General features: G+C 40.9%; 1 pseudogene; it reads right to left on the bottom strand.

The window, feature by feature from the left end:
* Positions 1-1,275: 1,275 nt before the first annotated feature.
* LOC103591627 overlaps positions 1,276-14,370 on the bottom strand; it is a 14,766-nt pseudogene continuing 1,671 nt past the window's right edge.

The following is a 14,370-nucleotide window of genomic DNA, read 5'->3' as shown; positions in this document are numbered from 1 at the left end:
AAAAAATCCTCATCTCCCAGAGCCTCTTGGTTATGACACTTTTTTAAAGGTAATTTTTTGAGAACTTTCCTAATTTCTTCCTGTTGTTGGTGGTCTCTTGCCATGCTTTGTCTTGAGTGAACTTTTGGAATTTATGTTTTCCTGATTTTCAGATATATTAGCATGTATTTTCAAATACTTACATGTACTTCCTTTATTTTCCCTATATATCTGTGGTTACTTTTTTCCCATTCTTATTTTCATTACAAAAGGTTTTGTAATTTGTAATTTCTACCACTTTTGCTTTCCAATTTTTCTGGGTTTTTTTCAGGAACTGGTATATATTATCAAAGTCATACCCGATATCAACAAGATGCCACAACTACAAAAAAGTTGAGCACATTGCAATCTCAATGCAAAGTCAAATGGAACCCCAGTCATTAAAAATGTAATTCAAATTACCTGAAAAAGTACCTGAATTTTTAAAACCTCTTTATACAAGTTAAAATGGTTAACAAGAAAAAATACAAATTCAGAGGTCTAGTGTTGGTCGATGTTTAAAAAAGGCAACTGCTCGGGGCCGGCCCGGTGGCGCACTGGATAGTGCGCCGCTTGGGAAGCGCAGCGGCGCTCCCGCCCGAGGGTTCAGATCCCACATGTGGACCGGTTCCCGCTCACTGGCTGAGCGAGGCGCGGGAGCAACACCGAGGGTTGCGATCCGTTGCCGGACATGGAAAAAGACAAAAAAAAAAAAAGGCAACTGCTCGAGCGTTTCTATCAACTCGAACATCAGTCTCTCGGCCACTCAGTGTCATGCCATTCATCCTCTGGCAGGCTCTCTCAGCCAGCTCTGGCAACTCAAACTTAACTACACCACACCCCTTGGACTTCCCGTTCTCCATGTTGATGTCAGCGTAGAGCGCATGGCCACATTCGTACAATTTGTTCTTTAGCATCTTCCATGTAAAATCAAATAGGAGATTTCTCACAAATATCTGGCAGGCCTTCCTGCCCACCCCAGGAGCGTGGCCTCCAGCTCCACCAAAGGACCCTTGCAAAGCTTCCTCTAAAGTTGCCACGCTCCGTCTCGATGGCTCAGTCAAAGCTGGCACTGCCATCACCATCCATGGCCAGGCCCATGCGCTCAGTGCAGGCATCCAGGTCCGGGCCCATGGCAGAGCCCATGTGCTCCACACTGTTATAGGTCCACAGTGTTTTCTGTGGTGTCTCACTGGAGCATTTATTGTTAAAAATTTTCTGTGCTGCTAGGCTGCCTCTTTCCTGGTCTGTTGGCTGTTATAGTCCTTTTATATCTGCCATCCAGATCCTCTCAATCCCAGGGATGCTGCCTCTGCCTCCACCATTTATTCTACCATGTTCATCCCAGATTCAAATCGATCCATGGTTTCCATACCACCACCAAAAAATCCCTCTAGGCCTCTCATTTTATTTATTCCAAATCCTGTGCCTTCCATTCCCATTCCTGCAGGCCCTCTGTTTCCCATTCCAACGCCTTTATTCAGGTGATTGGCATCAACAGGCTGCCCTCCTGGTCCTAACCCCACACCAATATCACCAAGTCCATGGAGAAGTTGTTGTGGGCGCTCAGGAGAGAAAAAACCTCCCTTTGGTAAGGCCCTCTCGTCCATTTTGACGTGCACTGGTCTATCAAATAGCAGTTGGCCATTAAACACAGTCATAGTTGCACAGCTTCAATGGACTGTTCAAAAGTAACAATGCCTATTCCACGACTTTTTCCATCTTTATCCTCAAGAAGGTCTGCTGAGAACACCGCACCAGCCATACAAAATACTTCCTTCGGTTTCTTCCAGCCAACTCTGCCATCCAGATTGGCTACAAATTCTGTGCTCCCAGATCTTGCAGGCTTTTGCCTCGCTCTCCTGGCATGTGCACCATCAGGGTCTTCTCTGGCTTTCGTGGTCTTCACTCAGACTACGCTTGTTTAGAACTTCCGTGGCTTTTTTCATGCATTCTTCCATTCTGAAGTCAAACAGTGGCACATCCTCTCCACTTCCCTTCAGCATCCATCAAGAGCTCCATGTATGTCACCTCACCAATGTTTTCTTCAACCAGGTCTGACTGCCATTTCACATCAAAAGGTATGATTGTAGTCAAGTCTCTGTATTTTTAGTTGGATTGGCATATGGCTCAAAGTGATTACCTCCTCATATAGATATGAGAAAAGAAAGGAAAAAAATGTATATATATAAAGAGGAGCGATTACCTCTGAGTAGGTCGCTCTCCTTCACCCTCTGCCAGGAGCCACGCTCTCCTCACCTATTTTGATCTCCAGAGCTTCATCCCTGCCGCCATTTTCTACACATCTCACTTTCCAATTTTTTATTCAATAACTTTGTTTTATTAATTCCTTCTTTATGTTTTCCTTAGGCTTAACTTTTTCTGCTAATTTCTCGGTTTTTAAAAATAATTTATTTTCATTTTTTCTTTTTTGGTAGCTGTATGGCTAGGGCTAGGTCTCACAGACCGTTGAGCCCGTCGTCCAGACTGGGTCACAGACCCTGCCCACGCAGGGCGAGGAGCTGGTAACAGGAAATGGTCCTGGAAACGGTGGGTGGAGAAATAATAGGCTTTATTCAGAGCTAGGAGCAGCAGACCTAATATGGCTTCCCAGAGCACCCTCCAGAAGCTTCGGGCTTCTGTGTAGTTAGTCCTTTATACTCTAGTTCACAATCCAAAAAACCTGGGTGCACATGCGCAATCACATTAGACAGGAACAAGTACGCCGGTGCGCACGCGCACACCCCTCCGAGGCTCCGCCGGACTCCGAACGTCTGAGCGGCCCTGACCGTTTACCTTCTATTTTCCCAACAGTAGTGAAAAGCTGGAAGGCTATGGGTTTTCTTAGAAGTACAGCTTTAGTCACAAGTCCTCAGGCTTTGATAACTACTCTTCTCATTATCCTTTTGTTGATAATTTGACATTTTGGTTTTGATCTCCTGTATGGTGCAAGAGTTGCTTAGGGGAGCACATGAACATTTTCGAAGAGTTGAGGGCTTTGTTTCCACTTGTAATAAGTATTTCTAGTTGTACATGGTAAACTCTTGTGCACTCTGCCAGTACAGGGATGGAACCCTGGATGTGGGGATATCAGCACCGTGCTCTAACCAACCGAGCTAACTGGCCAGCCCCAGAATTGCCTCTTTTAAAAGGCTTAATGTACGGCCAACTCTTATAATTGCTTTGTGGGAGCCTAAACAGAAAGTAGTCTTTCATTTTCATAGGGAGAGTTTGATAGATATTTATTATTTCAATGTATTTTTTGTATTTTTATTTTTCTATCGACCTGAAAAAACAAGGACTGAAGAAAGGCATTTTAAAATTATTTTAAAGTAGAAGTAATGCTTTCTAATAAATAATAATTAAGGAAAACAAACAAACAAACAAACAAACAAACAAACAAAAAACAACTCTCATGGCTGGCCGGTTTAGAATGTCGGTTATAACACCAAGATCAAGTTCTCAGAGCTCCATACAGGCCAACTGCCAATAAATAAATAAAAAGAGCTTCAAATGGTGATCATCACACACACCCCCTTCCCTCCCCTCCCCCAGTCCATGCTCAAAGACAAATGCTATTAAATGCAATTAACAGTTTTTGGATTCAGTATGTTGTGGAAATAGATAAATAGGATGAAGTGTATATTATATTATGTATACAATATATTATATATAAATTTAAAATGTTTATGTCTACAGAGCTAATTTCAGAGAACTAAAATGTTACAGCTAAAGCCTCAACCCTCACTCCTCTTTTCCTCCCTTTCTACCTTCCTCCTGAAGTTGACATATATGGTTCCGTGATTTTTATACTTTCAATGCATGTGTGTGTATTTATAAACAAAATGTGTTACATATATGGAGACATGTGTATATTATATATGCATTATCAAGATGCTCATTCTTTCATAATTCGCTTTTTCACTCAGCATTATTCTTTTGATATAAATTGATCTAGATTGATATATTCATTCACTTTAACTGCTGAATAAACTTGCATTGCCTAAATAAAACTGATAAACTGATTTTTCCTATTCACCTATGAAAGAACAGGTTATTTCTACTTTTCCAGAAAGTGGTACTTCTTTCACACATGAGGGCTTGTATAGAGAAAGGAGAATTTTTCTGGGTGGACACCCAGACGTAGAATTTTTCTATAATAAAATAGGGGCATCCTCAACTTCCTTGCTACTGTATTTAAAAGTGTGCTTCCAAAGTGGTTATTCATCCACTCTTCAACACATATTTTGTTGGGTGTCTAGTATATGCCAGGATCTGTTCTAGGCACTGGGGATATTGCAATAAATAAAAGAGACTTATTGCCTACTCTTCTTAGGCTTACATTCTAGGCTGAAAGATAGGCAATGAATAAACACTATTAAACAAATATGAGCATAAAATGCCAGGTGGCAATAAGTGCTTTGAAAAATTAAAGAGAGATTGTGTTGAGTGTGGAGTAGTTGGATATGGTGCTACTTTAAGTGGGGTGGTCAGGAAAGACCTGTCTAAGAAAGTGACATTTGTAAAAGCCTGAACAAAATGAGGAGGAGGTCCAGTGGATATCTGGGGGAAGCATATTCCAGCCTGGGAGAATAGCAGGTGCACACAACAGGTGAGCTGCAGGTGTGGTGGGAGCAAGCATGCAGATTGGTGTAGCCTGGAGGGGGATCAAATAGGGCCAGTGTAAACTTCTGTAAGGATTTTGGCTTTTTATTATGGGTGAAATGGGAAACATTAGATGGTTTTCAGGGAAGAAGTGACATGATTTGATTTATGTTATAAGAGGGTTAACCTGGCTCTTGTGTTGAGAGTAGACAAGGGTAGAAGCTGGAACGCTAGTTAAAGGCTGCCATCCTAATCCAGATGATAGCTGACTTGGCTTGGACTTGGATGATAGCTGTGAAGGTGATCAGATTCTGGATATAATTTGATGTTGGAGCTGACAGAGTTTACTGATATAAGGATGTGGAGTACAAGAGAAAGAGGGGTCAAGGCTGCCTTGAAGTTTTTGGTCCTGAACAACAGGATGAACAGAACTGCCACTTAATGTGGGAAGAGGTGTCATAAATTTGAGACCCCTATTGGATATGGAGGTGGAGATAATATTCATTTCAGATTTTGCAGACAGTCTAGGGTTTGGGGCCTGAGCAACTAGAGTTTCCAATTTACTGGTTTTATGAATTTATATTTCCCACCTGCAGTTTATAAAAGCTTCTGTTTTCATCAACACTTCAACACTTGATGTTATCAGACTTATTTTTGCCAGTCTGTTGGGTCTGAAATGATCTCATTAACATTTTAATTTGCATTATCCCGATTCTAATGATACTGCGCATCTTTTATTATGTTTAGTGGCCACGTGCATTTTCTCTTTTGTGAATTGCCTATTTGTTTTTTCCATTTTGTTTATTGGTTTAGAGGGGCTCTTCGTAAACTCTGGATATAAATTATTGGTGGGTTTTATCAGTTGTGTATATCTTCTGATAGTCTGTGGCTTGTCTTTTCACTTTATTTCAATTATTTGGTCACTCAACCATTACTTAAAGCAGCTGAAATAACATCAGAATATCATTTACATAATCCTCAATAGCCAATGAAGAAATTAGAGCAATTATCACTTTTGCCACCTTTTCTTCCCCTTCCATCTCTCAAGTTGTATTCTTTTGCTCTAATTATTATATAGTATTATTACTTTTCATTGTAAGGCTTTTCTTTCAAAATTCACAACATTTACATTCTGTATTACCATGATAAATAATCATAGCTGTTTCAGTTTCACTACAGTCCTTTTATATTTATTTTATCATCTCTTAGTACGTTATACTACCATATCATATCATTGTTTTGGGGGAAAGGTGATATATTTCCTGAATCTTTACATATCTGAGAATGTCTTTCAGCTGCTTTTAAGTGTGACTTACCACATGGTTTGATCTATAAGTCACATTCTTTTTTTTCTTCAAAACTCTTTTCATATCAGTTAATGCTGAGTAGAGTTCTGATGTCAGTAATGTTTTTCCTCTGGATCAGGAGTCAGCAACTTTTTCTATAAGGGGCCAAATAGAAATTATCTTAGGCTTTGCAGGCCACATAGTTTCTGTTGCAACCACTCAGCTGTTATAGTGCTAAAGCAGTGATAGACAACACAGAAATGAATGTGTGGCTGTCTTCCCATAAAACTTTATTTACGAAAACAGGTGGCAGACCAGATTTGGTCTGTGTGCCATCATTTGCCAACCTCTGCTTTAGGTGATTCACTTTGATTGGCTTATAGAATTCTTTTTCTTATACCCAAAGTGTAATAACTTTTCCCAAGTAATTATTCTTTTAATAGTTCCTGAAAGTTGATAAGTCCTTTTAATCTTCGGAATTGCAAGAAAGTTTCCACATATCAGTTTATGGCAAAGGCTAAGCTTTTGTAGCAAAAAGATCTTTAAAATATCATGGTACTTAAGTATACAAATGGCTACATACAAAGTTATGTCTTTTTCAGGTAACAATCTAGAAGTAGGCACTTCAGTCCTGCTACAAGTGGCTCTTCTTCAATAGGTGGCTTCCATCTCTGGGTCAAAGGCAGATGCCCCAGTTCTCACTCTCTCCAGTGGGGTTCCCAGATAAAATATAGAATGCCCAGTTCAACTTGAATTTGAGATAAACAACAAATAATTTTTTAGTATAAAAATGTCTCATGCCTGTTAGGACTCATGGCTAGCTTGTACATCAGCACAGCCAGGTTAAGTAACTTTCCCTACCTCTCCCCCTCCCCTTTCCCTTTTCTGCTCTGGGAACTGAAATTCTTCTCCTGGGAAGGGGCAAACATGACCATTATCATCAAAGGAACATCTCGTGGGCTGTGGGAGCAGGCTTCGCGCTGGAGTGCTTTGCACTGATATAGTAGCGACACTAATTAGAAGCCTATGCCCTAACCAAGCAGGTGTCAGCAGACTACAAGGGCTGTGTCACCTTGCATACCCCTGATTTCGAAATTGCCCATTATTCTGCCAGAACCTTCAAAGGCTTATAAACCCCTGCTTTCCTTTGTCTGGGGGGGGACTGGTTTGACTCAGTCTCCCCTCTACGTTGGTGGAAATAAAGCTGCTTGGCTGACATGGCGCCTGGTTCGAATCTCTCTCCGTTTTCTCGGTCTCGCCGAACCTAACAATGCCAATAACGAATACTTTTTAGTGTAAGTCTCATGCAATAATTGAGACATACTTATAGTAAAATGCTTTTGCTCTTTATTTTTATTTGCTAAACCAGGCAACCCTATCTCCAGGTACTGCAAAAGGGGGGAAGGGTCTAGGAAGACACAGATCCGATCCTTTTAAGGGAAGACCCCTGAGTGACACACAATCATTCCTGCCCACATTTCATTGCTTAGAATGTAGTCATACAGCCACACCCAGTCAGAAAGAAGGCTGGAAAATAAAGTCCAGTGTGTTAGTCAGGTGCCCAGGTAAAATGCTATTATTAGGTATAAACTATGAGGAGGAGAGAACAGATATTGTGGTTCATTTATCAGTCTATATATTATATCTTTATATATTTTTTAGTTTTATTAGTTCTAAGTTCTTTGTCAGACATCAGTTTCTCTAAATCAGATGTCTGTTAGTTGTCTTACATTTTTTAAAATCTCTTCTTATCAGTTAATCTATCTTTTTGTGTGTGTGTGTGGTTGCTTTTTGTGGGTTCCCCCCACCCTTCCACGTATGGGGATCTGAAACCTTTGACCTTGTTGTTATAACACCATGCTCTAACCAACTGAGCCAACTGGCCAGCCTGATGTGCTTTTTAAAAACCTGTTATTCAAAAAAGAAAAATGAACAAAACAAAACAAAACCTGTCATTCATCCCACCATTTTCTGCTAGATATTTCTTATTCCTTATTTCTAATTCAGTTATTACCTCTGCAAAGGTATTTTTTTTTCTCAATATCTTCTCTTAGCTCTTCTAATTCTTTTTATATCTCATTTATATGATGATTTATATGGGATTTCACTTTTGATATATTTCATTTACATTTCCTTCAGGGAGTAAAACATTTGTCTCTATTTTTCTTCTGTTTACTGGTGTTAATCTTCTTCCATAACATTGTCTTTCTCTCTCTTTAGAATAATATGCTTCTTTATTTTATCTCCCACTACCTCCTAATTTTAAATGTTTATATCTCTCTTTTTATTTTCTTTTCATTCATCTTTGATCAGGATTTGCCATCTAGATTTTCTGTATATATATACACACACACACACATACACAGAGTGGATGAATTACCTTTGAGAGCCTCAGGCTTCCTGTTGTAGTCAACCAATGAAGAACCATAGAAAGAAGCTAGAAGGCAAGAGAATGAATTCATAAAATGTGGTATGAGCTTGGACCCTTTCATAGTTGCAATGTTTATGTTTTTCTTTTTATGTTGCAATTTTAAAAAATTAAAATATAATTGAAAAAATCCTTTAGGAGAAAAGTTACACAAGCCTGCATCAATCCTACTTAAGCACAGATGTGAATTGCCATGTATTATCCTGCATTCCTTTCCTATCTGAAGGAAGAACTTTTGGTTAGTTGACTTTTGGATTTGTAAGGAATGCAGGCAATTACAGAATAAAGGAGTGGAATCTACAGTGCTAGGGAATATTGAAAGATACCCAGAGTTTCACTGAATCAAGGAATGGAGAGGTCTTTAGATGTCTTTCCTACTTCTGCTCAATGAACATGAAAGGGAAGGCTAGGACTCTTTAAAAAAAAAAATTCCATTGAAAAAGATATTGTTACTCTGGATTAGGCTTATAATATTAAAAGTCACTGCTAGCACAGATTCCTAGTTAGAATGGTTGGAATTTAGCATTCTGTTCCAAGATGATAAAAGCATACTTCAATTCTCCAGTTGTAATATGAGTTTCTACCCAGATTGCACAGTATTTTCACAAGATGTTCCAGCTCGTATTTAGTTGGGTGGGTGGAAACATTTTAAAAACTGGTCTCATTTTTTTAAAAAAAATTGGAATACTTATAAATGAAAGTCACGATTCTTAGGATAAACTAAAAACTTGTACATGAATTTTTTATTCTTATTTTTTCTTAAAATGTAGTAATAAACTTTCAGTGCTGATGAGTATGACTGCTATATCACTAAATTTTAATTATGAAGATTCTGGTGCTGAAAAATAATTTTAATTCAGAAGAAAACATTTGATACATAATTACAGACAAACTATGAGCTGAAATATTATAGTTACTGCCAAAATGCAAGGGATATTAATTTTTAGGATGACTTTCTAGCCAAAAAATAGCTCAGTCACCAGAGGTGAAGTTAGGTGAAGAGATAAAACATGGCATTTCTAGAAGTTGAGGACCACACAGAGTTCTCTTTGTGGACATCTCGTATAATTTGTACTCTCCATTCTAGCTGTATTTACATAGGCAAATACACATATGTTTCTGTGCCCTGGAAAGTTTGGTCAGCTAGGAATTACTTGAGGTATAAATATTTATCAATAATAGTGACATAATCATCATTCATTTCTTGAATCAGTTTGTAGTGATTCCTATATGTAAAAGCTATGGTAGGGGCCGGCCCGGTGGCGCACTGGATAGTGCGCCGCTTGGGAAGTGCAGCGGCGCTCCCGCCCAAGGGTTCGGATCCCACATACAGACCCGTTCCCGCTCACTGGCTGAGCGAGGCGCGGGAGCAACACCAAGGGTTGCAATCCCGTTGCCGGTCCCCGGTCCGGTACGGGGGCAACACTGAGGGTTGCGATCCGTTGCCGGACACGGAAAAAAGACAAAAGACAAAAAAAAAAAAAAAAAAAAAAAAAAAAAGCTATGGTAGGTATGAAGGGAATCTGAAAAGAAGTAAAAGCCCCAGGAATCTGCTCTGGAGAAGTTTATAATCTAGATAGAAAAGGAGATAATACTCAGTTAAATAATAATGTAAGATTGTTTATGATCAAGTAACTAATTAATAGCAAAAACCAAACAAACAACAAAATAAGAAAAAAAAAAGAAAAAATAAAGAAAAACTGGTATCAGAGGAGAAAAAGATCATAATAAGCTGAGGGCAGAGAAATTATTCAAGAGTATTTGTTGTGTCTGGCACTTTGCTAGGCACTGAATATAATGAATTAAATAGTGCCGTTACCCTCTAGTTCAGAAATTAATAATTGAAGATACATAGTAATCATATGAATAGAAATAATGTTATATATTTAGCAAATGCAAAGCATTAAATTAGTAAATCATTTCAACATGAAAGTCTTTTTCAAAGAAATATCAGTGGATAATGTGTCTTTTTGCTATTGTATGAATAAGAAGTAAAGTCCACAGCACTTTCCTAAAACCAAAAAAATGCTTATCACTCTTCTGAGGGCCATTGGTCTTAACTGCCTCAGACACATCATTTTGCCAATGCTTCATCCCAAATTACAAATTTCGTTTGTGGAATTCACTGGCAAACACTTGTGCCCCTTAGAATTGCCAGCTTCTTTATTCAGAGTAGAAATCATCCATAGATTATCACAGAGTGACTTTAGACAGAGGCTGGGACACTTTGGTTCTATTTCCAGCTTTGACATTTTCCCTTGATTATGGATCACCAAAACAATATTACTGTATTATATCATTAACGAAGCCAAAACTTATGTTTTGAGGATAGAGTTCCCATCTTTAAAAATGTCTTGCCTACACTGAGAGATTATATTACACAAGGTGGTCTTGTAGAAATTTCTGAGACTGTTTTAAGGGATACTCTAAGAAGAAATTAGATTATAGGCAACCCACACATTTATTAGCTGTAATCTAAGGAGGGAAATAGCAGCCTCTCAAAGTAAACAAATTTGGAATTACTGTTAGCTCTTGCTTATCTGTGATATTTGGGATAAAAAAAACTATCAAGATATCAAATGTGGGGGCCGGCCCGTGGCTCACTCGGGAGAGTGCGGTGCTGATAACACCAAGGCCACGGGTTCAGATCCCATATAGGGATGGCCGGTTTGCTCACTGGGTGAGCGTGGTGCTGACAACACCAAGTCAAGGGTTAAGATCCCCTTACCGGTCATCTTTTAAGAAAAAAAAAAAAAAAGATATCAAATGTGAAACCCACAGTTATTTCCAAACCCCTTTCTGTTACATGACCTCCAAACCTATTGTTTCACCAGATCTGTCACTGAAGCTGTTTATAAGCAGCCACACCATTTGAGTTTGGCTCCTTTTCTTTTCCCTTGTCCTCCCTCTGCTGGAGGTGTTAATGAGTGAAATGCCCATCATGGGCTGCTGAAGGAAACTCCAAGGGTGTGCATTCTCCACAACTACACCATAGCTTTTGGAATGGAGAATGATGGCTGTTGGCTACCACTTTCCAGATGCCTCGAGGGCACTACACCGACTTTGGTTTACTCAGACTGCATGTAAATGAGAGCTCAAACATTTACGAAAATGGCAGGGTTCTTCAAAAAGTTCATGAAAAGGTTCGTATTATCTTTCAATTCTATTTTTCCACGAATTTTTTGAAGTACCTCCTATTGTTATTGTTCATGCCTTCAGAAAGGAATAGACCTAATTTTTAACTCAGTTAATACGTTCCTAATAAGTATCAGTAAAATGCCACAAAGAGTAGGATTCCTGTTGAGGAAATAGGACAAACTCCTGCTTCATAGTAATATTTTAATTGAATAATGTTTTCGGATTTTTAAAGCTCCTTGACATCTATTATCTCCCTTGATGCTCTCAACAGCCCAGCAAGATAGGGAAGGTGCTGTCACATTCAGAGGCCCCAGTAGAGGACCAGGACCCAGGTTTACCAAATCTTAGTTCTGTGCTCTTTGCGATTCACCCTCCAGATAGCCTAATGCTCGTAAGATACATATGAGAGCAATACACATAATATACATACAATCATAATGGTTCTTAAAACGTTCCCAAATTTTGGAACATCGTAATGATACCTATCCCAAGGGTAGGATTAAATTGGTACTCATAGACCACAATAATTAGCATGTAATAAGTTAAGTAACTGTTAGCTATTATTATTGCTATTGTTCTTGTTATTATTACTAAAAACCCTGTTAGAGGTAGTATAGAGTCTTGTATAAAAGACTGAGCTCTGGAGCCAGACCCCCTGGGCTTGAATGCCAGCTCCACCACATACCTATCTCCTTAAACTGTGTGAAAAGCCCATAGAAGAGTACTTAGCATGAGCAGGTCTACATAAATGGCAGTCACTATTATTACTTGATAGCTGTAGTTCTTATACAGAGTAATAATTGGCCCTAAATTACATGGTAAATGATGGAGTTGGACTGTAATCTTAATCCTTACATTTTACGACCTCTTATAGGAATATTGCTTTCTCTAGGTTGTTATTTTTCCATAGTTCTTTAAAATGTGATTTACTTCCTTTTAACATCTTCTTTCATGGCCAATAAAAGGGTATTTCAAAAAGTTCATGGAAAAATAGAATTAAAAGATAATATGAATCTTTCCATGAATTGTTTAAGTACTTCGTATTTTACTCTCCTTTACCAAACTGAAAATCTTTTTTAAAATCACCATTTATAAAAATTTTAACCAGTGCATATTTGCATTTGTAAGAAGCTGGTTTGTATTTTAAGTTGCTTTCCTTTCCGGACATATTCTGTAAACCCACTAACGGTAAGCTACCCAAACCCTGGCATTTCTTTTCATTTCTTGCTAATTTACTCAACAGTATCTGGAACTGGATACTACTATAGCCCAGTGGGCTATTCAGTAAATTACCAACTGACTGGCAGGTCCTCCCTGTATTCTATTCTATGTTATTTTTTGTTGGTTATTGGTTGACTAGTTTGGTCAGGGGCTGTCATGAACATGCACATTTCATGACCATATAAAAATGATCTAGTCAACGTCTTTCCTCTAACTGAAGCTGAGGATTTAGTTGTATATTCTGTTTGGCGCCTTCCACTCTAAGGAAGATCTAAAAACTAAGGCACAGGTACTCAGGCTCCAGGAGTGTTTTTAGCTTTTTCCCCCATCAAGAAGCAAAACCCTAGGCGGTGGGCGGGGAGCGGGGAAGGAGGGGTGTCTCTTAGTCTTTAGGGGATAGTGTAGTAAGATAGAAGGAAAGGTAAGCAGACCCCTTAACTTCTCTAAGGTTTTATTCCTCTTATTTTCTTTCCCTCAGGATGGTGGTGACAGATGATCAGACACAATAGTTGGCAGTATCCCGCCGAAGGGAGGATAAAAATGACCCTCAACAGCACCTGCAGGAGGACTGGGAAAGGGAGGAGGGATGCATATGGGAGGGGGCGAGGACGAGGGTGACGCGTTAGCCCGGTGAAGATGCGAGCCTTGAGCCACCTCCCGTGAGGGGGGACGGAATGCAAAGGGGAGCCCGAGGGACGGTGGCTTTCCTCCTGGGGGCGGGCCAAAGGGTGGAGGGACGCCTGAGTCAGCAGCCCCTGATTGGCTCGTGTTCTCTCGTCGCGTCTCCCGATTGGGCAATTTGCAGCGGGAGATGTTGTGAGGCGCGGCGGGGCGGGGCGAGCCGCCCGGGGTCTGTGACCAGGCCCAGGAGTCGCGTGGGGAGGGGCGGCGGTTGGGCTCGGGGCCTGGAGGCGCTGCGACCCGGAGTGCGGCGCCGAAGCGCAGCCACCTCTTCCCAGTTCCGCTAGCCGCGCCGAATTTGTTCTGCCGCTCTGTCGATTTAAAAAAGGAAAGAATTGAATGAACAACACTTCGCTGCTCACTCCCCCCTCCGCCAGGGGAAGATATTTTGCAATCGGGCGTGAGCGGACACTCCCTTATCTGGAAGTCCCATATCGCGTCGCAGCTTCGTTTTCCTCCCGCTGCAAAAAAGGGGCCACGGTTCACCAAGACATGTCCCCCGCAGTCTAGGACCTCTGATACCCCGATTCCACACACCTAGCTGTAGGATTGTCCCCCCCGTCCGCCCCTCACGCCGGGCACCAACTCTCTTCCCCAGGAGAAATCCCCGTTCCTGGCCGCACCCGCTCAGCGCTCGGGAGATTGAAGAAGGAGGGGAGGGTTTTGTGTGCCCAGTTTTGGAGTGAGGGCTTGGAGGTCCCGAGACACGTTAGGAGGGGGGCGGCGAGCACCCCTCCCTCCCCTCGCCCCCGGCTAATCCCCCTGCTCCGGCGTCGCTTCCCCGGGACCGTATTATTCAAGACAGAAAATATTCAGCCCCAGAGCCTCCCCTGGGGAGGGGAGGGGAAGGAGGTGGAGTGGGAGGAGGTGGATCCAGGGAGGAAGAAGCGAGAAATCCGCCCCCGGGGAACAGCTCCGCGCGGCAGCGGAGCCAGGCGTTTCTGTCACTTGGCGATCTCGGGAGCCGGAGCGGGGCCCGGGCCGGGCCCGGCG

Source organism: Galeopterus variegatus, unplaced genomic scaffold (assembly GCF_000696425.1).
Source record: "Galeopterus variegatus unplaced genomic scaffold, G_variegatus-3.0.2 Scaffold998, whole genome shotgun sequence".
Taxonomy (NCBI): Eukaryota; Metazoa; Chordata; class Mammalia; order Dermoptera; family Cynocephalidae; genus Galeopterus; species Galeopterus variegatus.
The sequence above is the reverse complement of the archived record's forward strand: the minus strand, read 5'-3'. Positions and strand labels throughout refer to the sequence as shown.